Genomic DNA, 26,705 nt, shown 5'->3' with positions numbered 1-26,705 from the left:
GACTAGATTACTGCTGACAAATGTGATAAATTTTAGGTTTATTTCAGTTTCTTTTCACCTGAGTCAACTAATATATTGCTTCCACCTAGCTTACGCGCAGGCTTACCAGCAGTCGTTTCTCCAGCGAACCATTCGCAGATGGTACAGAAAAAGGAAATAGCAGTGGTAACCCGTGCTATATACCACAAAAGAAGGAGAGTTAAAGCTGCACTGTCGTACAGTTCTGAACTATGTTGAAACCTCATCGGGAAGTTTGCAAAATTTGTACCGAACAGGCAGACAGAAAAGGAAGCCCCTAAAAAAACACGTTAAAAGGGACTTAAATTTAACAGAGCAGAGTTTCATAAATATGACTGATCTTCATAACCTTAACCTTATAAGAACATTAAATTAAGTCACATACCTCTGTTTGCTATGTCATTAAATTGTATACTAATTGCATCACAAGTTAGAAATTTTTTCATTACTTGGATTACGTGGTGCTAGTTAACATTGGTTTTTATTGCTAGATTTTAATACTATCTCATCAGGAAATGTGGTGTGCGTACTGTAAGACCTTCCGGTACACACACCATCAGATTATTTGACATGTCGCTCTATGCGAGTGTCAGCAATATGTCTCATGGTCTTATCGTGGCGTGTTTAACTTCTGCCGTTAGGTCAGATGATAGAAATGCCACTTGCACGCTTAGAGTAGTAGATTGACGATGACCAACGTTAAGCAGAACTTGATTAATTTTCACACACATTTATTAAAATAATAATAAGCGTAAATATTACTTAACTTGATTCTGAATGCTATTTACAACTGACAATCTGAAGTTCCTTTGGTCTTGCTACGTTAAACTTATTCTCACATATCTCTGATACTTGACAAAGTCTATACATTTATCTTCATGGCTATGTACAGGAATATGATAATCTTATTAGGTGCAGACTGAAACTTGACTATAGACTGGTACAGACTAATGCAGACAAATGCAGACTGACCAATCAGAGGTCTGTACGCTCGTTATAATACCTCGCGCGTTCAGGTATCACTGCGCGAGTGTGATCCGCGAGGAGAAAAGGTTCTACGTTAGCAGCAATCTCATTGACGGCGTTACATATTAATACGCGGATCGGCGGAAGCAGAATTTGGTCCGTCTCTAAGACAGCGCCATCTCGCAGTGCGGAGACGGACGAGCGCTGCGCCTGCGCTGTTGTGCTTGGTGGGGCACGCTCTATTGGGAAAGTTGTGTACGCGCTGACTACGCGGAACTGTGTACACCACAGGGAAAGATAATAATTTTCGAATATGGCTTTACATCTACCATTCTTGACCTGCACACTTTGCAGTAGAGTGTGTTATTATGATCACAGACGTAAACATGATTTGTGCCCTCTGAATTGTTCTTCTCTCGTGAATTGATCAATTTAATGTAGCAGACGTAGCTAACTGTTCACGGTATGCGACGTAATTATACTGATGTAAGTTTAATGTTACGGAAGTACCGATATTTACGTGGTCCCGACGTATTTCAACCCTTTGTTTGGTGTAGTTTATCATTTACAACTGCACTTTACGAATGTCGGATGCACTTGCAAACTTGAAAGTAGTGGAAGTACTGCAAGTTATTGCTCTGTTATGCTGATTGATCTTCAACTCTAGTTTTACCATGTAGACTTTTATGTTTTCCTGTCTTGTTCGTGCGAACAGAACACCGTAACTACCACCTGTGAGCGAAACCGGCTGCGGAATAAGATGTATTTTCAGCCTGCGTACCATGACCGTTTGCGCATCTAAGGAGAAACCACCATAACACTGTCGTGTTTTTTCAGATGGACACCCACATCATTACTCCAGCGTTAAATCCACACACCTTGTATGATCTTTGTTTTGCCTGAGTAAGAGCATTTTGAGTTACTCTCTGGTAATCGGTTGGGTAGAGATGCTGAGATTCATCTTTGTGTCGGCTGGCCTACTTCTTGCCTTCTTATGACAGTCTTGATGATTTCAGGAACAGAGGCGATTTAGCTATACAACACACAAAGCGTGGGCTCCGTGATGTCACAGCTCACGCGAAGTCCACAATTCAGAAACGGTCGAGGAAGCGTCCAATTATCCCCCTACCCGAATTCCTCGTCTTTCAGTTACATAAGCGCGTACTTACACTTGGGCAGACGAGTCCTTTGCGCTATGAAAACGACCAATGCGTGTGAGTTTTCATTCTCGCTTTAACCCCTTGTTTGAAACGGCTCCTCCTAAAATTTGCTTTTTTGTGAGCACTTTTTGAGTACGAACAGGCTTACATTCTGTTAATATTAGTCTCTGCTCTTGTTCCGTGGCAAGAAAACCAGAGAAATGCAAGTATGCACCCGAGTAAAACAGTGAAATGGACAGGTTGTACTTATTGGAGTGTGTTTCCTACAAATTTAAAATCCTATCGCTAGCTTAAAATTATCTTCTGAATGAAAGAATTTGCATTTGATCTCGTAATCATATACTTAGTTTTTTAAAACCCCTTTTTCGTCTTCCTTCTGTCAACAAGGATACATGAGATTAGAATTTACATTTCAAAAAAATTGTAATAAAAGTGTAACTGCTCATCAGTTTAGCACTGATATTCCTGTAATATGGTGTACTGCAACGGAAAGTTAGGTGGAGTGGCCAAGAGAGAATGATACGTCTCCTGTTAGTTGAAAAGTTCGGGGACTGACGGTAATGGCAATCTTGGGCAAGTTGCGGAATTCGTGTTTAGTAGGTAAAAATCGCGGAATTCGTGTGCTGAGCAGCTAAATGTCACGGAGTTCGTGTGCTGAGCAAGTAAAAGCTGTAGAGTTTGTGTGAGTCGGCTGTCAGAGACGCGCAGCCGCGCTGTGTTGTCCTTAGAGGGGAAAATTGGTAGTTTTCACTTAAAAATAGTAACACTCTTTGGCATCTACTGAATTTTCCGTCGGTGCTAGGCAGGACATAAAGAGGATAAGATTTCCTAATGTACTGCAAAAGTGTGTTTATTTTCTCACGAACAGTGCTCCAGCTTCTCAGGCGATCTTCAGGTTACAATTGAATGTTGCAGACACAGATAAAAATGATGTGTGACTTACACAGATATTATTTGTACAGAAAATACAAAAGTGACAAAGTGTTTACAAAGCATACCATAAGAAAAATATTACACTAACTAAAAACGGTGTGGGGGAAACAAACAAAGTTTTTATGTGGAGATACATATAACAAATGATGAGAAATAAAACGAATTTATAGTTTGAATCTATGACTTGGAACGAAAACTTAATTTAACAAGGGACAGGGAGGACAGCGAGTCTGGTAGTTTAATACGTGGCTGGCATTCTGTGTCATATGTTTGTTGATTTCAATTATTTCCTTTCCAGTAGGATCATCTTTCTGCTTTTCTTGACAGAATATAACAGTTCACATTCTACAACAAACGGATGGTTCTCTGCTAGATGATCAGCAAAGGTAGAATCTTTCTGCTTTAATCGCCAGCTTCTCTCGTGTTCACTTAGCCTAATTGCCACGGCTCTGCCTGACTGACCAGTATATACTTTTGTACAATTCTTGCACGTGATTTTTGGTATAGCACTCTGTGACAAGGGTTGCATTTTGTCTTTCCTATCGAATAAAAATTCTGGAACGTTATTGGCGTTATAAAATGCAGGTATTTAGTTGCTAGCCTATAATTTTTTTTGCGAGATTGTCTCAAATGTTACCAAGATATGAAATTTTGTACTAGGCTTTAAAACTAAAGAGTGATTGTTGTTAATCAGCCTACAGAATTATCGTTTTGTAAATAAAACCACCTTTCCTTGCTGCAACTTAATTTATTTCTCCCAGACGCGTTTCGCCTTCTTCTTATTATAAGACATCTTCACCGGGATCTAGAACGATACAGTTTTGTTATTTTTAGATTATCAAACAGTTCACGTTGCGTTTTTTCTTTTTATATAAATAAATAATTACTTACAATTTGTTGGCTTTGCCATTTCCGCTCTTCTAGTCTGGAGGTCGCACTACCACTTCATTTTTGAAACGTCAGCACAATTTTGCCTTTCGAAACTGTTCGCCATGTTTCTTCTTCTTCTTTGTGGTGCATTATTATTCTTTTTCCATTAGTTACAGATATTTGTTGGAATAATGTGCTTCTAAGGACGTAAATATTGTGAGTTCATTACGTTCATTTTCACAACAATAGTAACAAAATATGAAACTTATTATATTAGTTCAGGTATATGGATGACGTTCTTTGCTTAACAGATGAACACAAACAAAATTTGAAAAACTACATACTGACATAATTACATATAAAAGTACGTAAAAATATGAAATTCATAATTGAAAGAGAACAGAATAACCAAATTAACTTTCTGGGTATAACTATTAAAAGACAAAACAATAAGGAGATGTTTGAAATTTACCGTGAGCCCACACCAACGGACATTATCATTCCCCCATTCCTCGAACCACCCACACTCACTAAAGCAAGGAGCACTTTGACACATGGTCCATAGACTCAATACAGTGCCACTCACCAAAAGAAGCTACCAAAAAGAACTGGACATAATAATGAAGGTAATACAAAATAATGGTTACAATAATAACATAGTTACAAAGCTAAAATACAAAATTAAAAGTAAAATGAAAGAAAAAAGCACCAAACTACAGACAACAACATAACAGAACCAAGCACAAACACTCAGTATCGTAACAACCACACAGAATAATCAGCAAAATATGAAAGAAAACACAAGACGGTACATAATGACAAACAAATACAAACTCACATATAAAACCACCAATATTTTCAAAAGATAAGGAATGAAGATAGTATATACAACAGACAATTCTATTCAAAAATACACCCCAAGACTGACAAAAAACAGTCATATACCAAAAAGCAAGCAGGTATATACAACTATAGCATAACACTTGTGATGGCGGATACTTAGGACACACAGTTAGAACATCTGATGTCAGATACAAAGAACACATGAGAACCTGGAAGTACGGGACAAACCACGCCACATCCACAGAACACCTAAGAGAACATAACTACAAACAAACCAGTTAGAAGAAGAGAAGAAAATAATTAGAATAAACAATAAAAAACACCTCCTAACCCTGCAAGAAAATTACCACATACAGAAAAACAAAGCAGAAAAGAACACCCTGTTAAATGATCATGCACAAGTGTGCCAAACAGTTCATTGTTTCCACTAATAGATAAAATAATAGAATAACACTCCTAAAAGAGGATTATTATCATAATAATAGTAATTATAACAATACCACCCAACAGCTTTTCACTCACTTATCCATGAACCCCTCCACAGGACATTTAAACCAAAAGTCAAATCAGCTGATCATCGAAGCTTTCAACCATTCTCTGACAGCTATTACATTCATATTCACTTTACAACTCAAACCACCAACCACTCACCCTTCCCCCCCCCTCCCCCTCACACATACACACACACACACAACACACACACACACACACACATTTACAAAGACACACACAGAAATAAACATCATGAACAAACTTTAGTTTTCAACATGTACTTCGTTAGGTTGGCAACATGCAGGTAAACAAAGCAAACAGGCGGAGACACATAATGAACTGACATTATTTACCTCTTTAGAAGCACAATGTTCCAACAAATAGCTGTAACTAGTGGCAAAAGAATAATAGCGCACCACAAAGAAGAAGGAGAAACATGGTGAAAAGTGCGGAATACAAAATTGCGCTTATGTTTCGCAAATGAAGTGGTAGTGCGACCTCCAGACCAGATGGGAGGAAACGACGATGCCAACAAACTCCAAGTAATTACTTATGTACACAAAAAATAAACACGCGACGTGAACTGTTTGATAATCTAAAAATAACAAAACTGTATCGTTCTAGATCCCACTCAAGATGCCTTAGAGTAAGAAAAGGGCAAAACGCGTCTGGGAAAAATAAGTTGCAGCAAAAAAAGGTGGTTTTTATTTACAAAACAAATATTTCTGTATTTGTGGGCTTATGCGGAGGGTGGCCATGCAAACAAACTTGTTATTTATTTTCTTTTTTTTTTCGTAGAGTATTATCAATCGGGGCAGAGATACAGCCATTGATGAAAGCAATTTGTTTGATGGTTTGTAGTTGTGTTTGAAAGGCTGATTTGGATAATGGAACAGATATGAAACGATACACCATTGAATGGAAAGCTGCACGTTTGTGGCTGTGTGGATGCTGGGAGCTTGGTGGAATTAATGTGTCAGAAGCTATGTTTCTTCTGTCACCCGGTTCTTGAGAAAATGAATAGAATTTGGCACAACATTAGGAAGTCTTTTCCTCTTTAATATTATTATCACGTTCTGCCAGGCACCGGCGGAAAATTCAGCAAATGTTATAATGTATTCTACCGAGTACAGTTAACCGACATATACAGAAAATTATTGAAACAGAAGCTATCGGCCACGCAACATATTTGGTTCAACAGAGAGTTACATCGGAACATTACTCCTAAATACATCAACATTAAATCAACGTGTACTTCGTCAGCTGCAAGCTATCAAGGTCAGCTAGAGAAAGCGGGTAAGAGAAAAAAAATGCGAAATTGGTACAAAAACCGTGATACGTTCTAAGTTAAACTTATATGCTAAACTTTGACTAAACAGAATCTAGTCTGAACTGAACTGTAAATGGTCTGAATACAACCTGTCTTTATATTAAATGCGCAACTGAAGTAAAACTATCATCTGACCCTAATCAAAATTTCCACATACCTCGCGTCTTGACAGACTCCGCAGAGACAAAGATTGTGCCATGACAATACCAAAGATTGTTTAACAGTAACGTAGCTTGCTCTCTCTCTGACATGCACATCGATAACATACAAAAATAAAAAATGACACGACTACCTTACAGTATGATTACGGACGATGGGGATTTTGACGAGACTAGCAATCTGAGTTTTTCATTCTTGTCACGTGTTTCTTCGCCACTTGTCTAAAAGTATTTAAAGTGAGTTGTATATTTCTAAAGACGAATATTTATTTGGTACAATGTGCTCTGCTGTGTTTTCTTCCACGAAATTCAAAAATTCATTTGTGAAAGTGGATGTTCTTCTGGATTAGTGCGGACTAGGTTACTCTGCATCATAGATAACTGTTGAAAGATTACTTTCAGTATTGCGTAATAAACGGATAAAGGAAGGGAGAAGTGCTTTCCCTCAGTTGACAATTGGACATATACAGTCATCTTGGAGTCTCCGTCAGCAACTTCTCTTTCACAAATTACCGGCTTGTTTGCTAGCTACATCCGTGGTCTAGTGGAAAGCGTCACTGGTTACTATCATGAGGGTCCCGTGTTCGACTGCCTGTGACCAGCACAGATATTTCTGCGAAAACGTCTACAACGAGGTCCACTCAGCCTTGTGAGGTTAAATACGACAAAATCAGGATGAAAAATAACACGTGAGTCGCTGAAGTGGCGTGAAACAGAAAAACAAGCATCTTGCTTGTTAATCTCATTTTCTATGCGGTTCACAACAATATGTTACAATGCATGCTGCAGCACTCTTCAGCAATTTATATTTGTCATTAAAATAATTACACACTCTCGCTTTCCATGAACTACGGGATCTTTTTACATGCTGATTAAATGCAAATTTGAGCTGTTGCGTATTTTTATCAAATTAAGTATAAGGACTGAAGTAACAAAACTCATTCAATCCCACTCGTCGTATGAAAATACGTAGAAGTATTGATAATTTAGCCTTTTGCCGTTTCTGAGCACCAACTGGAGTAAAAAAGGGGTTTTCCATAAAATTTCCAATGTTGTTTGGTGCGTGCCCTCGTAGTACTGTTCCGTCAATTGGTATTACATCTTACACATGCACGACTGTTTTGTATCATTATATGAACGTTCATTTCGGTGACAAGCGTGATTGCGGAGAACCAAGCAAGCTTTTATTACACCTACTGCAGAATCAAGTATTGAGCTCAATGCTTTACGGTCAAGGGATAAAGGGAATCATTTTGTAATGAGACTTGAGACTCTAAAACAAACGAAGCAACTGCGTGTCAAAATGAAATTACGCGTCACCAGTGAAAGCAATAACAGAAAGTCAGATCTTTTTGTTTCTGAGAGTCATTCCTCACAAGGGATTTTACGAGTATTCTCCGCTATCTACAATGAAGAAAATTTAAAAATGCCTTAGTGGCAGTACGTACCATAGCTCCCAACGCCTATATAAATAATTCTGTTCTTAGTGCCAGCAACAGCCATCAGGTCAATTCAATGATAATTTTTGTAATTGAGGAATGTAGACCTGTTGATATTAAATGGACTATTCGAACATGTTTGCCATCCACAACTTTGAGAACATCAGGAAAATTAATCTCTATTTACTATTTTATTTGACATCCACTTACTCACAAAGGCAACGGCCTTGCCGCAGTGGATACAACGGTTCCCGTGAGATCACCGAAGTTAAGCGCTGTCGGGCGTGGCTGGCACTTGGATGGGTGACCATCCAGCTGCCATGCGCTGTTGCCATTTTTCGGGGTGCACTCAGCCTCGTGATGCCAACTGAGGAGCTACTCGACCGAATAGTAGCGGCTCCGGTCAAAGAAAACCATCATAACGACCGGGAGAGCGGTGTGCTGACCACACGCCCCTCCTATCCGCATCCTCACTTGAGGATGACACGGCGGTCGGATGGTCCCGATGGGCCACTTGTGACCTGACGACGGAGTGCTTTTTTACTTATTCAGACGGAGACAGAATCAATGTCACTTCAAATAGATTTTAAAAAAAAACAGCTGTTTCGTACTTTTCGCTAGTCTGGTCTGTAGCGTACTGAACGTTGATAAGTAGGTGACGACATTTTACTCAGTAGCATTTGTGAATCAAATGTGAGTGCTTCATGGTGAGATCTCAATATGATCATGAAAAATATTGATAATGCAATCAGCTCCTTATAATGCTCAGAGGTGATTTACCTCATGTAAAAATATGACTTCTTAAGCAGATACATTTGACAAAATCGACTGGGAAACGTTGCAGAATTAAAACTCGCACGAAATGAAAAGTGGGAGATTTGTTTCTTTCAGACAAAAGAGATTTTTAATTAAAAAACTAAATTCAGAATAGATGAAGCATTCTCACAATTGCATGAAACGATATTTAAAGCAACGAAGTCGGAAATGCAACTGTTCTGATTCCTAGCAGCACCAGCGTACAGCTTGAAGACGCTAAAAAATCAACATTAGCTACACCAGACAGTAATTTGCCGTGATAGAATGAACCGTACCGTGCTCTCAGTGATTTGTGGATTTCAGTAGACGATGACTTATCAAAAGCTGAATTACAAGCAAAATTTATTTTCTTATCCTCCCTAATGATGCTTATAATCACTTTAGGGACGTGCACTTCGTTCTACTACGACTTATGCTCCATATGAACAGAGGAACTCCTTCCTCTGGCAGTAGGAGGAAACTGCTGCTGCCAGCAGTATGCAGGCCACGAAGCCCTGTAGACGTCCTGGTTTCACAGATCAACAAGTGCTCCAATACGGGGCGCTGCATAAAGACGGCTGCAATCTACAGCAGTCCAAGATGGAGTCCTATAATGGACCACCGAACAACACACAGTGTATTAAGCTTCTAAGAAGAAACTCGTAAAACCATCTTCAACGAAGTGTTTGGCAGTCAGAGTTCAAAAGGCTCTGCGCACTATGGGACTTAACTTCTGAGGTCATCAGTCCCCTAGAACTTAGAACTACTTAAACCTAACCTAAGGACATCACACACATCCATGCCCGAGGCAGTATTCGAACCTGCGACCGTAGTGGTCTCGCGGTACCAGAGTGTAGCGTCTAGATCCGCACGGCCACTCCGGCCGGCGTAGTCAGAGATGTCGATCTTTTATTGCGTGAATAGCACCCTTTACTGTGCATATATACGTTCGCTAAAAGCTCCAAATGCTCTATGTATGAACATAACAGGAGTTTACGCTCGGAAGTTTATATTGCAGCCTACAGTCTTTAAAAAACCTTTTCTACAAGAGTCTCAGAAACAATTCTAAGCGTAGAGAAAACCACACAGACCTCAGATCGACTATAAATTTTAGTTTATGACTTGATAGTTCCTGAATTCATTTTGTACAGGATCCACGATTTCCTTCTAGCGTCTAACATGAATTTCACTTATTGCCAACATCTCTTCACATCGAAAATGTCGAGTCGCACCTGAAAAGGGCATTCGCTCAGTACTATAATGAGGACTAAAGAAAATGCCTTAGTTTGGAACATTCACCTAACTTGTAAGTAGGCTGTTTAGGTTTTTATATTGGTAACGCCACGTAGCACTCTGTATGAAAATCACTGGATGTGCTGTGTGCAGTCAGTGGTTGGTTGGCTTTGTTGTAATATTCGCTATTGTAGTGTTGGACAGTTGGATGTGAACAGCGCGTAGCGTTGCGCAGTTGGAAGTGAACCTCCAGCAGTGGTGGATGTGGGGAGAGAGATGGCAGAATTTTGAGAGCGGACGATCCCATATGAAACATCCCCTTAGAAAAATTAGTGAATTACTGTGCTGATAAACCTCTTACGTTATTTGATTTTCAAACAGCTGAGCAGAACTGAACGTACTCAGACATTTCTCTCTTTACTTATTCTGATCAACACTAAACTGACAGTCAGATTGCGCTGCGCTAAAAATATTGTGTGTCAGTTTAGTGTTGATCAGAATAAGTAAAGAGAGAACTGTCTGAGTAAAATCAGCACAGTAATTCACTAATTTTTCTAAGGGGATGTTTCAAACTTTGATACCCGTTTGCAAAATTCCTCGACAAGCAGATCGACGCACAACACATTAGATGAAGAGTCAGCCACATACATGCTTGTGTTCCCCGGGGAAGTGCATGAGGCCACAGTATTTCTTTCTGGTTTTATGTTAATGGCTTACGTGATAGTATTAATTTCATCGCAGCCTTCTATGTTAATCTAAGCAAGAGTCTTATACAACAGATATTGTAGTTAAGTGCAGGTCGAGCTCAATAAAATACATGGATAGTACAAAAATTGGCATGTTGATTTTAATGAAAGAAACGGAAAGTTGTGCTGATGAGATGTTAATGACATTGAAGGATATTTAAAATTCGTATAATTTAAAACAATCCTTGATACCAAACATTTCTGTTTATTTTATTGCCATTAAGAACTATATGACCATCATCAGGCAGGTCTGTCTTGCCAAACAAGTATATCAAACACAAAAGTGTGTGGTCACCTTCAACATACTGGCTGTATACTATGATTAGTTTCTGTTTGTTTATGATACAGTTTTATCATGAAATACATCTTTTGACGGTGCCTATCACCTCTATAAGATTTTTATGTTTTGATACTAGTTTAGTTAGAAAGACATATCTGATCGTGATGATATAGAACGAACCAGGTATTTTCGATTGATGACTCTTCTATTCGCCACAAGTTATACAGTTATGCACTTTACGAACGTACAACGTTTGGCTACAGTGATGAGCTACAAATATATTCGGTCAACACATGAAAATATCTTGGAGTAACATCTTATACAGCTACCAAGTTGAACGATCAAATAGGCTCCATCGTTGTAAACGAAATGACATGATTCATTTCATCGGTAGGGTACTGGTAAACTGCAGTTTGTCTATGAAACGGAATATTTACAAGACCTTGTATGGTCAGTCAAGTGGATCCATAAAAATTAAAACCAACGGGGATCATGGAGCGTACACAAATAACACGACCACATTGTCCCAGGATTATTTGAATGCCTGGACAGAGTAACGGTAAGTCTGAGAAAGCCCAGCTTTTAAACGTTGGTGACATTAGACTTGTGTCTCGGAAAAACTACACAGGAAAAAAAATAAAGCGGATTTTCATGACGCTACATGTGTATGATCTACGACTCCTGCACGTACTCCCCCCCCCCCCCCTGTCCACCACATGGTGGGCAAAAATATGATTAGTATTTTAGTGTGATTTAAAGAGACAGGATGGAGGTGTGCTTTCCGATATCTTACTGCATTAGTCTGTTTTCAGAGAGCCTTCCCATTCCTACCTGTGAACTGAATTTGAGACAGCTGGGGTTTCGACGCATCTCGACTAAAATATCAACTCAGAAACTTGCATACAAAAAATATTATTCCAGAAACCTTTTTTGTTGCGGAGTATTTAGAAGCAAATTTGGAAGCACAGCTGTAAGAAGTGTAAAGGGATATCCTGACACCGTTATTATTTTACGAAGTGTAGATTTTTTTCGATGAACGTGAAATGACGAGATTGGCTTCGGCAGCTGTGCAGCGGCCAGGACAATCAAGACTCGATTAGGACTCACAGGAACGGCCGATATCCGAAACAGAAAAATGGAAGCGTTGTAGCACGTCAATGTGTTGCTACAGTGGTGTGTGTGTGTGTGTGTGTGTGTGTGCGCGCGTAAGGGCGCGCGCGCGCCAGAGAGAGAGAGAGAGAGAGAGAGAGAGAGAGAGAGTGGAAAGGGACGAGGCACACATGCGTACGAAAATGCGGAAATAAAGTTGCGCGTTAGCTCTACGAGAGAAACTGTACTAGAAATACGTATGTAATTGCAGAATAATTCTGACTCTGGGAGGTGAAAAAACTTTTTCAATTAACGTTGCAAGCGCTCTCGTGAAGACAGAGGGGATTTGACAAGCAGAATCGGTAGCTCGTAATTTCACCGGAGTTCGGCGTAGCCTTATCTGGAACGGAGGAATGCAATTACCATGCGACTGTATTGATCAATGGCGCACTGTCGAAATTGAGATTGTCTTATAAGTTTTGACGGGAGCGAACGCAGAGAACTCGGCCGCCGGTGTTACTGGATGACGAACAAATTTCTCTCGCGTGAGTGAGTGTGCGTGTGTGTTAGAAAGAGACATTGTTTTTCGTTTTCCGCACCAATCTGATGCAAGAAAATTACAACGTACCTTCCATTCATGTGTTGAACTGTGAATTACGGTTTTTATCTGGAGGAATAATTATCGGTTGACGAAGTGTACAGAACTACATATTCTGTGATGGAACATTAAATAAGGGAACGTACAAATGGTAATTTTTATGTCATATCGCCCCTATTTCGATCAGATCACAGAAGATATTACACGAATGCCGCGGATGACTCTGCAGCTAGGATGATTCTTGTGGAGAGCCTCGAGTTCTTTGTAGTGTGGCACAAAATCATTCAAGAGTTGAAAGCATCCAAATCTCTGAAGTGAAGATGATGATAATGATGATGAGAATGGTGTGGCATAACAGTTATTACACTGATGTGGATGCCGTGATCTGGTCGCTGGGAGGAGTTTATCATTCTTTCCGTCCTGATGAATTTCTATTTGCTGCAGCTACTGTTCGGTAAGATTAAATTTTTCTAGGTGATTTCATGAGCTGATCTTAAATTATTCGTGCTAAAAATCGTAAATCTCTGTATCATAAACGTCAGCCTTCGGTATTTCTTTTCGATCTACATTTCAGCTACAGTATTTTTCTCGTATTCTTTTTACGACGTTAAAACGAAAGCGTTGAGACACTGCGGAAACCGCCTAGACTGTTGCTATCAAAGGACTTTCGGCTCCTCTGCTAAGAGACAGCTACCAGTAACTAGAAGTGACGAGCAGCTTTTAAGCCAAACATTATATTTCAACGTTATCGCAGTCACTCACCCTCCAATATTTTCCTACTACGTATCCTGCAAAGGAGTCAAAGAGAAGTATTTTGAGGGCATAGAAAAGCTGAAAACAGGTTTTACTAAATCAACCGCTCCAATCCGGAGTAATGACATTCGGCCAACTTATTCAAACCAAGGTCCAGTCACATGAAAGTGACCACGACCTATGTTCGACGTCAACGTGCAATGACCACTCACAGACGGCACGTGGCAGCACTAGCAGTGGAGGGCATATGAAGCGCGTCCGGGGACACTGAAAATACACTACTGGCCATTGAAATTGCTACACCAAGAAGAAATGCAGATGATAAACGAGTATTCATTGGACAAATATATTATACTATAACTGACATGTGATTACATTTTCTCGCAATTTGGGTGCATAGATCCTGGGAAATCAGTACCCAGAATAACCACCCCTGGCCGTAATAACGGCCTTGATACGCCTGAGCTTGGATGGCGTGTACAGGTACAGCTGCCCATGCAGCTTCAACACGATACCACAGTTCATCAAGAGTAGTGACTGGCGTGTTGTGCCGAGCCAGTTGCTCGGCCACCACTGAGAAGACGTTTTCGATTGGTGAGAGATCTGGAGGATGTGCTGGCCAGGGCAGCAGTCGAACATTTTCTGTATCCAGAAAGGCCCGTACAGGATCTGCAACATGCGGTCGTGAATTATCCTGCTGAAATGTAGGGTTTCGCAGGGATCGAGTGTAGGGTAGAGCCGCGGGTCGTAACACATCTGAAATGTAACGTCCACTGTTCAATGTACCGACAATGCGAACAAGAGGTGACCGAGACGTGTAACCAATGGCACCCCATACCACCACCCCGTATGATACGCCAGTATGGCGATGACGAATACAGGCTTTCAATGTGCGTTCACCGCGATATCGCCAAACACGGATGAGACCATCATGATGGTGTAAACAGAACCTCGATTCATCCGAAAAAATGACGTCTTCCCATTCGTGCACCCAAGTTCGTCATTGAGTACACCATCGCAGGCGCTACTACCTGTGATGCAGCGTCAAGGGTAACCGCAGCCACGGTCTCCGAGCTGATAGTCCACGCTGCTGCAAACGTCGTCGAACTGTTCGTGCAGATAGCTGTTGTCTTGCAAACGTCCCCACCTGTTGACTTAGCGATCGAGACGTGCCTGCACGATCCGTTACAGCCATGCGGATAAGATGCCTGTCATCTCGATTGCTAGTGATACGAGGCCGTTGGGATCCAGCACGGCGTTCCGTGTTACCCTCCTGAACCCACCGATTCCATATTCTGCTAAGATTCATTGGATCTCGACCAACGCGAGCAGCAATGTCGCGATACGATAAACCGCAATCGCGATAGGCTACAATCCGACCTTTATCAAAGTCGGAAACGTGATGGTACGCATTCCTCCTCCTTAGACGAGGCATCACAACAACGTTTCATCAGGCAACGCCGGTCAACTGCTGTTTGTGTATGAGAAATCGGTTGAAACTTTCCTCATGTCAACACGTTGTAGGTGTCGCCACCGGCGTTAACCTTGTGTGAATGCTCTGAAAAGCTAATCATTTGCATATCACAGCATCTTCTTCCTGTTGGTTAAATTTCGCGTGTGTCGCACGTCATCTTCGTGGTGTAGCAATTTTAATGGCCAGTAATGTAGTTCAGTCGCCGTCGTAATGCGGAAATGATTTATCTGACGTCTAAAATGCCGTGATCATTGGCTTTCGGGCCGTGGGTGGAAGCATTTCTGAAACGCCTCAGTGTATAAGTATTCTAGTGACGCCGTGGTTAGAATACACTGTGCATGGCAAAATAGTGCTATCCAAAACCAGCGCATAGGCCACTGTGGAATTCCTCGGGTCATAGATGACGGGGGTGAACGACGGCTGGGAGATTGGTACGGCCGAATAGACGTGCAGCTGTTGAGCAACTCATCACCCAGAGGCACTAAGGGGTTACCAACAATCCTCAACGACCGTTCACCGAACGTTGTTGCGTATGGACCTTTGCAGCAGGGGCCCGGTTCACGCATCCATGTTGACTGCTGTTCATTGGCGAAGAAGGCTGGAATTTGCACGCCAGTTGCGCTATTGGACGTCTACTGAATGGCGACAGGTGGCCTTATGCTCTATCGGACAGGTGGTCTTTGGCGTGAACAGCGTGAAACAACTGAAAACAAACACAGGAGAAACCGTTATGGTCTGGTTATGTGTTCGTGGCATTCCCTGGGTGATCTCGTCATTCTGGTAGGCGCGTTGGCTCAACGACAGTATGCGTCTATCCTTGGGGACCACGTCTATCATGCAGTTTGCTTTTCGTCGGCACGGTGGCGCCTGCTAGTCGAACAGTGCAACGTGTCTCATAACTCGCAGCGTACGTGCGTGGTTCGAAGTGCACCAGGAAGAGAGTACCGTACTAACCTGGCCACCAAAGTACCCGGATTAAAATCCAACCGAGAATCTGTGGGATCACCGCCATCGGACTGTTCGCGCCATGGATCGTTAACTGAGAAACTCAGCGCAGCAGACTTGAGTCGGCATGTCTCCACATTCCTGTTGGTACCTTACAGAATCTCACTGACTTTTCCTGCACATCTTGCAGTGGGCCGCTCGGTAAAAGGTAGTTGTTCAGGGTTTCGACAGGTGGTCACATTCATGTGTCTGGACAGTGTAGTAAGAACTAACAAGAAAATGCGGAGATTCTTTTCTTTTCTTTTGCTTGTGCCATTTGTCCCACAGATACTCAGGGTCGGCATGGTTCATCAGATGTGGCAATGTTAGTTGAAGGGGTGGCCGGATGCCCTTCCTGCTGCCACCCCGTAGCCCCCGGGGATAGAATTAGTGTACCCCAACTGTCTGTGACTAGTGTAATCCATGGAATAGTGCTAAAGCGTTCAGATGTCTGCGAGCCGTGTAACTGAAGTGGGACGTGGGTTGGTTGGTTAGTTGGTTTGGGGAAGGAGACCAGACAGCGTGGTCATCGGTCTCATCGGAATAGGGAAGGATGGGGAAGGAAGTCGGCCGTGCCCTTTCAGAGGAACCATCCCAGCATTTGCCTGGAGTGTGGGACGTGGGGACCAACCCGGTATTCACCTAGGGGGATGTGGAAAACCGCCTAAAAACCACATCCAGGCTTGCTAGCACACCGGCCCTTGTCGTTAATCCGCCGGGCGGTTCGATCCGGGGCCGACGGACCTACCCGAGTCCAGGAAGCAGCGCGTTAGCGCGCTCGGCTAACCTGGCGGGTAAGAAAATGCGGAGATTATTTTGTCTTAAAATGAAGGTACCAGAATGCAGACCTTGTCCGCGAATTTCTTTGATGAAATCTTCTCGGGTTATCAGTTGGATAGTGTCGTCCTGTTGTTTCAACGTTTCGACGAGTTTCCTACTGTCAACGATAGGTGCTGTGTCGAGAACATGACATTCTTGTCAACCGAGACAACTGCGTTCTGAATTTGGTGTCGCGTTAACAAGAATATCTCAGAAACTTTCAGGTGTTGAAGCGACGGAGACAGCAAAGCAGGTGAAACAAGAAACAAGCAGGCAGCAGCAGGATTCGACGTCCGGACGTCCCCCTCCCCCTCGACCCTCAACACCATTACCGGCCGCAAATGCGTCGAAACATTGTGACAATAAGATGCCACCACTCGACTGATAATCTGAGACGTTCTTCTTCATTTCGAACCCTGTCTGTCGCCTTGACATTTAACATTAATTCCTTATACAACTGAACATTTTATCACAGTTGCCCTGTGTTATACTTCTTTACACATTTCAGATTTGTTCAGCACTAGACCGGGATGGTGAATGGTGTGGTTGTTATTGCCATCTCTTTTATGATATACTGATAATAACCGGACGAAAAATGTAATCGACTGCTGAAATTTCTCTTACTGTAATTAGAAGTTGACAAAGACATTCTTACGTTTTGAGTAATCCTGTAATTTATACGACATATGTTTGTAACACTAGCAGCCACTGTGGTGATGTACATTATACCATAATATAATAATACACCGTTTGAATACTATTCAACAATGTGTCGTTAATTTACGCACGCAGGAAACGATTTAGTATCCAGCTGTAAGAAGCGAAATATTTTTAATGCTTTTTGATCATGAAAGAGTGCTATTATCATGTTGATAGTGAGGCCGACATGTAATGAACAGCTCTCAGAGTCTTAGAACTGATGATGAATATTTTGAGTTCTAATATAACGAATATAACGGCTTTATTTAAATTAACGCAGATGCTTTCTAGCTACACGAGCATGAAAGCTCATCCGGAGTATCTCTCTAACGCCAGTATGACGCTGTCAATCTATTTATAACTCAATAACTTTTACAAAAATGTTACAAAAGTACATGAGTACAAAGTCGAAGACTTTATTAAACCTCTTTTATTAAAGATATTTGACAACGGTCTTTTACGGTGCAACACGGGTATTAGATTTACTAGAATGGATGCAATGTGAAAAGCTCCCTGAATGACAAACCTGCTTCTTTGAAAGTGAGATTCTTGTCGAATATAATAGCTGTCTGCTGCAGGTATTTGCAAACCAGGTTAGCAAGTCTGGATCAACAACTGAATTTGACATCTGATATGAGTCCTTCATAGTCTGTCACAGTAACCACTGCAGTAGCAGCACTACACGTGGCGTTAGGGAGAAGAGGCCTCGGTCAAGGTTTCTACAAAGAACGATCTTGAGAATTCACCTGTTGTCCCGACTGGAAAGCGGTTCCAAACGCTCCAAGAAATCTACTGACAAAGGACTCCATCCACGTAGTCGTTGTACACGTGTACAGTACACATCACAATGACTTCCGATTCTACTCATACCTTGCATTTTGCAACGTTGTAATTTTTAACACTGAGTCTATTTCTAATACTCGTAGTGTAAGTAGGCTGTTTAGGTTTTTTTATTGGTAACGCCACGTTGCGCTCTGTATGAAAATCACTGGCTGTGCTGTGTGCAGTCTGTGGCTGGTTTGCATTGTTGTTGGCCATTGTAGTGTTGGGCAGTTGGCTGTTTAACAGCTCGTAGCGTTGCGCAGTTGGAGGTGAGCCGCCAGCAGTGGTAGATGTTGGGAAGTGAGATGCGGATTTTTGAGAGCGGATGATCTGGACGTGTGTCCATTAGAAACAGTACATTTGTAAGACTGGATATCATGAACTGATATATATATATATATATATATATATATAATGACTTTTGAACACTATTAAGGTAAATACATTGTTTGTTCTCTATCAAAATCTTTCATTTGCTAACTATGCCTATCAGTAGTTAGTGCCTTCAGTAGTTTGAATCTTTTATTTAGCTAGCAGTATTGGCGCTCGCTGTATTGCAGTAGTTTGAGTAACGAAGATTTTTGTGAGGTAAGTGATTTGTGAAACGTATAGGTTAATGTTAGCCAGGGCCATTCTTTTGTAGGGATTATTGAAAGTCAGATTCCGTTGCGCAAAAACATATTGTGTCAGTTTAAGCACAGTCATGTATAATTTTTCTAAGGGGACGTTTCAGTAGTTTCTGTATATGTACCGGGTGTTTGACTATTACAGCTACGAACGAAAGGGGCGATTAGAGGACAATGAAACAAGCCAATAATCCCAATGCACATTGGTCATAAAACCAATGGCTTCCCCGAAACGACGTATGCACAAGTGCTGTCATGCCAGTGTTACAACACTGTTAATGTCTATGGCTACGCTTGGATTCTTTTTGAGTGGGCATATTTAAAAGCTTTGGTGTATTCCGGCCCTGTTGATAGGATCGATGAATTGCAGGAACAAATTGTGGATGGATTAATGCATTCGAAACACGCCTGGGATTTTTGAATGTGTAAGGTCATAAATGAGGATTTGTGCTGAAGCTTTCCTTCACATGCGATGGCCATGTGAAACATCTGTTGTTATGTGTTTGTCCTCAAGTTGCATATCTGCAATTTGGGTCCTCGGGGACTCCGTTCATGTACACATTCGTAATGCATCGTATCGAGGAAACTATCGGTTTCAGGACCTATGTTGACCATGATTATGTCCTTAATTCACTGTTGTTTACTCGCGTCTTTATTTTGGCAGTATAATACCCATACACCCGTCAGTCCAAATACTATCGAGACTTAATTAATAAAAAATAGAGAAAAGTTAACAAGTGGGTCTTGATGCTTCAGGTTTTCTGTGTAGTCTTTTCCTGCTTGACTTCAACGCACTGAACGCTTATACAGCCCTGTAAAACTGCCATGAATGTCCTTCTTTGGGATGCTGTTCAATTCTCTGTCCACATTCGCTTTAATATCGTTCATGTCGTCAAAGTGTTGACCCTTCATATAAATTTCTGCACTTCCTTCATTTTGTGGTAGATGCGGCTTGATAACGATTTTTTTCAGAAAATAATTGTCCGCCTTTAGCATTTGATCTAAGTCGAGACAGGCGTCCGCTTGTCGCAGTTTTTGTTGGAGACAAACTTTGCTCATACCCTTCTCTTCTTCAGAACACTCTGGAAAACCTCTTGAACACTTGATTTAGAGATGTTGCTTGATTGCAATTTGTGACACAACGACGCTGACTCACTACGGCCACAAATCCATTACATAACGTTATCTGCTTACAACAGATTGGTCGAACATCTGTTGTTTACAGTTGTCACTTCAAGCTGCCATTGTAGTTTTCACGAAATTCCAATCAGCCACTTCATCCTCAGAATGCGAAAATATTTTGTTGACAAAGATATAGGTGTTCGTTCTTTCCGCTCGCTATACGAGATTGGAATAATACAGAATTGTGATGGTGGTTCGATGAACCCTCTGCTAGGCACTTAAATGTGATTTGCAGAGTATCCATAGATGTGGATGTAGATGTAGCCTGTCTTTTACTTCCGTGACTGCTTCTTCGATGTAGATAATGAACAATATAGGCGAAAGGCTAAATCCTTCTAAATCCTTGTCTTACACTGTTCTTAATTGGTTCAAATGGCTCTGAGCATGATGGGACTTAACATCTGAGGTCATTAGTCCCCTAGAACGTGGAACTACTTAAACCTAACTAACCTAATGACATCACACACATCCATGCCCGAAGCAGGATTCGAACCTGCGACCGTAGCAGCAGCGCGGTTCCGGACTGAAGCGCCTATAACCGGTCGGCCACCGTGGCCGGCTATTCTTAATTAGAGCAGTTCGTTATTAGTCTTTCAATCCTATAGTTCCGTCTTGATTCTTGAGCATATAGTATATCACTCATCTTTCCTTATACTTTACTTCTTTTTTTTCAGAATTACGAACATCTTGCACCATGTTATGTTCTCGACAATTCGCTATATTTAAAATTTCATGTCTCTATCTCAATAGGGAGTTAGTTTACAATGAATTGCAAAATTTGATAGCACATACAAGATAGCGACCTAATAAAAGCGTGTTAAAAAATCCATGGTCGAGGCAGACTCCAATGAGCAGCCAAGAAAGACAGGCCGAAAAAGTAAGACTCACAGCCAGACAGAACAGAGCACGGTGATACACAGTGGTCGGTTAAACAGTATGACGCAGTGCGATACTCAGATAACTTTTATCTCAACTGACTCAGGCCGTGGAAACCTACGCAATTATATTCTAGCAATCGTGCAATCCCTCGACGATAGAAACCCACTCTCTGGTCGCAGAGCCATCCGAGAACAGCTGTGTGAACGTCCTCATCGTTGCAAAATTCCTTTTCCCCCGGATGCTCTTTCAGCTTGCCGAAATTACGGAAAACCGACTGTTCAAGATCTGGACTGCATAGCAGTTTCTTCCAAGCTTACCATCGACAATGTTGCGGCGAAGGTTCTGTTGTGCACGCCGTGTGAGTTGCTTCATTGTCGTGCAGCCCAACAGTGCCACTGGTGAATTTTCCACAGCTCTTGTACTTTATGACGCTGTGCAGTGATGTGAGGGTTTACAGAATGAGATTTTCACTCGAACTCGGGACCTCTGCCTTTCGCGGGCAAGTGCTCTACCATCTGAGCTACCAAAACACGACTCACGCCCGGTACTCACAGCTTTACTTCTGCCAGGTCGGGCACACAGTTTTAATCTGCCAGGAAGTTTCATATCAGCGCACACTCCGCTGCAGAGTGAAAATCTCATTCTGGAAACATCCCCTAGGCTGTGGATAAGCCATGTCCCCGCTGTATCCTTTCTTTCGGGAGTGCTAATTCTGCAAGGTTCGCAGGAGAACTTCTGTAAAGTTTGGAAGGTAGGAGACGAGATACTGGCAGAAGTAAAGCTGTGAGTACCGGGCGTGAGTCGTGCTTCGGTAGCTCAGATGGTAGAGCACTTGCCCACGAAAGGCAAAGGTCCCGAGTTCGAGTCTCGGTCGGGCACACAGTTTTAATCTGCCAGGAAGTTTCAGTTGGGAGTGTTTATTTATTGATTGCAAATTTAAATGGCTGTTATCCGATATTTCAAAACAGGTCAAACATATTACATTTTTAATTTCTCGTGTCTTTGTAGTTTTTTGTTTTGTTTTTCTCTGCAGCATTTCACACAGAGTAATACTTTTTTTAAATGGCAATAATCTGAGGTTGAAGTATAAATAAAATTTTCATGTTTTAAGAAGAATGTAGAAGGATGATAGGATACACGAGAGAGTTGTTAGTACAGCACCGACTGTGTCTAGCGGCGAATATCTCGGAATGGCTTCTACGAGCTGTTGAGCGCCAGATAGTTTATAGTTAGTAGCAGAGAAATGGTATTCCTATTCCTATGTATTAACATTAAGTATTCATCCATGTACAACATTGGGTGCTTTCTTGCCTAGATTGCCAGCAGCTTACACTACATTTACTCTTGCATTCGCTAATCATAACTATTATTTGATTGACGTGCACAGTTTGTTAGTGCATTTTTGCACGTTATGTCTGATTCACGATTATAGGTGTTTTATTTATTGTTACCTCTCATCTTCCTCCTCCTCCTGTGCCTCTTCAGAGTCACTATCGTCGCTATCACTGTGGGTGTCGCTGCCCACCGTCTGGAGGTTGTTGTTACGTTGCATACGAGCACGTCTGTTACGTCGTGTCCTCAGATACTCTTCATGTATTGTTTTCGAAATACTGTCTGCTAATGCATTTAATTTTGCCCATTGTTCTCTGTCTCTTATTGCTGTGTGTGTCTGATGTCTATTTCTGTGTAGTCTTAAGTATAGTGTATATCTGTTGTTCGCGTAGTGCACACAGAAGAGGACAGCGTGTTCCGGGGAACCGCCTACCCAGCATGTGAATGTAGTTCTTTCTCACAGACACTCGCGGTTTAGGTGCGTGGGATAAGGTCCGTGTCCAGAAATGTACCGTATCGCGGCTGGGATGGACAAGTTTCATTCTAACGGCTTAGGGAGGAAGTCGTGCAGTCTATGTCCCCTATCACTTACATCCCCGTCTCCTTATCATGTATCTAAATGCCAAATTTTAAGGTGAGGTGTCGTCTGTATCGGTACACCGGTTATTGTGAATACCTTGTCTAGTTCCCCCATCTTCAACCAGTACCTTGAAGCTCTGTATGTTATCGAGATATCTATGGGGCATATTCAGAGCACTGCACATAGTTCACTGAAGTGGTGTCGAAGGCTTCTGATAGCCGAAGCGGGACACTTCTCTGCCCTCGTGACTATTGCTTTGTTATTGACCAGGTTGAGACTGCGTACTCAAGTGCTACTTGTGAAGCTAAGTACTGATTAGGACAGCGCACAGTGGTATGTCCGTATCACTGATAGAAGTAGCCCGTACTATTTTGAGTTTAGTCTCACGAGCTGATGTTGCATTTTGTCTGTTTTGTCTGCTGTAAGCCTTATGTGTTTGTGGAAATTCAGTTTCTCATCTTTGTATACCCCAAGATAGCGTGTTACATGTGCTCATTTGATGTTTGTGTTCCCTATTTAGCCGCGCGGGATTAGCCGAGCGGTCCGGGATGCTGCAGCCCTGGACTGTGCGGCTGGTCCCGGCGGAGGTTCGAGTACTCCCTCGGGCATGGGTGTGTGTGTTTGTCCTTAGGATAATTTAGATTAAGTAATGTGTAAGCTTAGGGACTGATGACCTTTAGCAGTTAAATCCCATAAGATTTCACAACACATTTGAACATTTTGTTCCCTATTTTAAGTGAAGGATTCCTCTGGGATGATGCTTTCAGTAATGTGTATTGTAGTTTGGTTTCGGCTATACTGAGTTTGTTGTAGCGACACCGTTGTGTAATTGTTTAAAGTATTTCACTGGCTTTTTCTTCTAGCTGGGCTCTGTTGTTTGTAGTGACTACAACCAACAGGTCATCGGCGTAGGCAACAATTGCTCCTGATTTGTCATCTTCATCTAGAAGTTATATGAAGGTTTCGATTATTAAGTCCCAAAAGATGGGGCCGCAGATCGACCCTTCAGGACAGCGTTTGGTAATTATTTTAATTACTTTTCGGCTGTCGTTCTACCCGTGAACTACTCGGCTTTTACAGTAGCCTAGGAAGCTGTTGTACAGTGTCTGAGGTACCTAAAGACGTCTTAACTAATGGAACATTGCGGGTCACTAGAGGTTATCGAATGCCCCGGCAGTGTCAATCATTTTTCAGTGGTGTATTTTGTGCTGTAGTATTAACTTCGTGTAGGATGTGATTGATGGCATCATCTATGGATTTGCCGGTTCTGAAGCCGAATTGACCACATGAATAGTGCTTTTCCGCGTATTTCAACTTGGAGTACGTTTCCAGTTGCTTCACCACTTTACTCGCACACAGTAATGCACTTGTTATCTGTGTCGCAAGAGAACTGCGGCGAGCTTGCTGACACATATCCAGGATACTATACACAGACGGCTCAAATAACCGGGAGGGAACAGGATGGGCCTTCTGGGATACTTTTTAACAAGTAGCATATAAGCACAAGCTTCTTAAGGAAATGGCAGTAATGACGGCAGAGATTACGGCGATTCTGGAAGCCGTTAAGTACTGTTATACGGGACCCGAGAGAAACATTCTCATCTTCTCAGACTCTAAATGTATGTTCACGCTCCTTAAGTACTTTCATTGAGGGCATAAAATCTACCTTGTATACCACGAGATAACAGCATAATTAAACAAACTGGAAATGAATGGCTGCAGAGTCTTCATGTATTCGAATAAAGCGCGCGACTACGTCCTGGGCATCGAGATTCCTGACGCTCTTGCTAAGGAAGCTGTGACGTCAGGTACACAAGGGTATACACATATTACTGGGGAGGATCAACACTGAAGCGCCAAAGAAACTGGTATCGGTATGTGAATTCAAATACATAGACATGTGAACAGGCAGAATACGGCTGTGCGTTCAGCAACGTCTATATGACAACAAGTGTTTGGCGCAGTTTTTAGATCGATTGCTGCTACTACAATGGCAGGTTATCAAGATTTAAGTGAGTTTGAACGCGGTGTTACAAGTCGGCGTACGAGCGAAGGGACACAGCGTCTCCGAAGCAGCGATGAAGTGGGGATTTTCCCGTACGACCATTTCACCAGTGTACCGTGAGATGGGAGATGGGAAATGAAGAAGCTTGCACAGGATAGAGTAACATGGAGAGCTGCATCAAACCAGTCTCAGGACTGAAGACCACAACAACAACAATGAAAGCAAAAGGAGAGACGGGAACTAACACACCTAAACTTAACAACTTCGTGTAATTTCAGTTTTTTTATTTCAAGGTGCTTTTGTCTATGTTGTATTGCGTCATCTTTGATGTCTGTTTTTATCAGTTTGCTTTTTTCAAATAATTTATAGGAATGCAGCCGGGTGACTTCGTCGACAACCACCCATATTTCTACAGGAGCACATCCAGCCATTTTCAAAGCAAAACAGCGGAAACAAAGCGCTTTGCAAGCCACCTCGGTTTTGAGAGAATTTCCGTAAAGATAAAACACACACAAGGCACTCTCTCTCTCTCTCTCTCTCTCTCTCTCTCTCTCTCTATCACACACACACACACACACACACACACACACACACACACACACAACCGAGGTCAGAAGTTATCGATAAGGAAAATTAATAATCTCCCGGCTGCATTCCCGTAAGTCATTTGAAAATTGTATACGCCGGGAGAAACTGAGTTCTCACAGCTTGCTATTTATATCTGTACCACTTGTATGTCATGATTTACTCCGCCGGTACGTTTCATAGGATGCAATGATATAAATAACTTACTTTACGTAATGACATTGTATTCCCAGAGTTAGCAGCTTTCACTCAGTTAATACTAGGCAAAAATCAAATCTGCATGTGGAATGCACTTCCTTGACTCTTGTGGAGAAAGGAGTGCAGTATTCTGCTGTATCCATTTTCAATAAGCTACCACAAGAACTCAAAAATCATAGCAGTAGCCCAAACGCTTTTAAGTCTAAACTGAAGAGTTTCCTCATGACTCACTCCTTCTATTCTGTCGAGGAGCTCCTGGAAAAGCTGAAAAATTAAGCAAATTCCAGTGTTACATTGTTGATTTTCTTTATTTAAACTTACCAATTGTCGCCTGAATATGTGTCTTATATTTCATTTTATCTGTTTCTACTATCGTGTTATAATTTCATGTATTGACCCGTCCCATGAGCATGGAGACTTCTCCTTAGTTTGGTCCCACGGAACAATAAATAAATAAATAAAATAATAATTTCGGATTAGTCTGCGTTGAGAGTCCTGGCAAATGAAGTACGTCAGCGAACATTTCAACTTAGTGATTTGTTTGAATGTGACATGGTGGCTGATCTCATACGTGAATGAGTACTGCACAGGATAACGAACCTTGTGTGCGGGGGTCTAGGGGAAGGAAGACGGCAATAGCTGGGGGGGCATGCGAGCGAGAAGCCCAAAGCCAAAGACATCTGCAGCGGTGAACCAATCTGCTGCCTCGTCACCAAAGAGGACCGACGACCTCTGATCGGGTCGGGCCCCGGCGCTCTTTTCCCCAGAGGGGAGTCGGGCACGTCGAGCGTGTCCTGCGTCGGGCGAGCTGGATTAA

At 42.0% G+C, this 26,705-nt stretch overlaps 1 protein-coding gene and 1 pseudogene across 1 annotated transcript in view; both read left to right on the top strand.

Moving 5' to 3' along the window:
• The window catches only part of LOC124804668 (semaphorin-2A-like), a 1,059,692-nt gene that overhangs the window by 626,544 nt on the left and 406,443 nt on the right, over positions 1–26,705 (top strand). The gene's annotated exons all lie outside the window — the stretch shown is intronic.
• Positions 8,427–8,543, top strand: LOC124709465 (annotated as a pseudogene).

The sequence above is a fragment of the Schistocerca piceifrons genome, chromosome 7 (assembly GCF_021461385.2).
Source record: "Schistocerca piceifrons isolate TAMUIC-IGC-003096 chromosome 7, iqSchPice1.1, whole genome shotgun sequence".
Taxonomy (NCBI): domain Eukaryota; kingdom Metazoa; phylum Arthropoda; class Insecta; order Orthoptera; family Acrididae; genus Schistocerca; species Schistocerca piceifrons.
The sequence above is the reverse complement of the archived record's forward strand: the minus strand, read 5'-3'. Positions and strand labels throughout refer to the sequence as shown.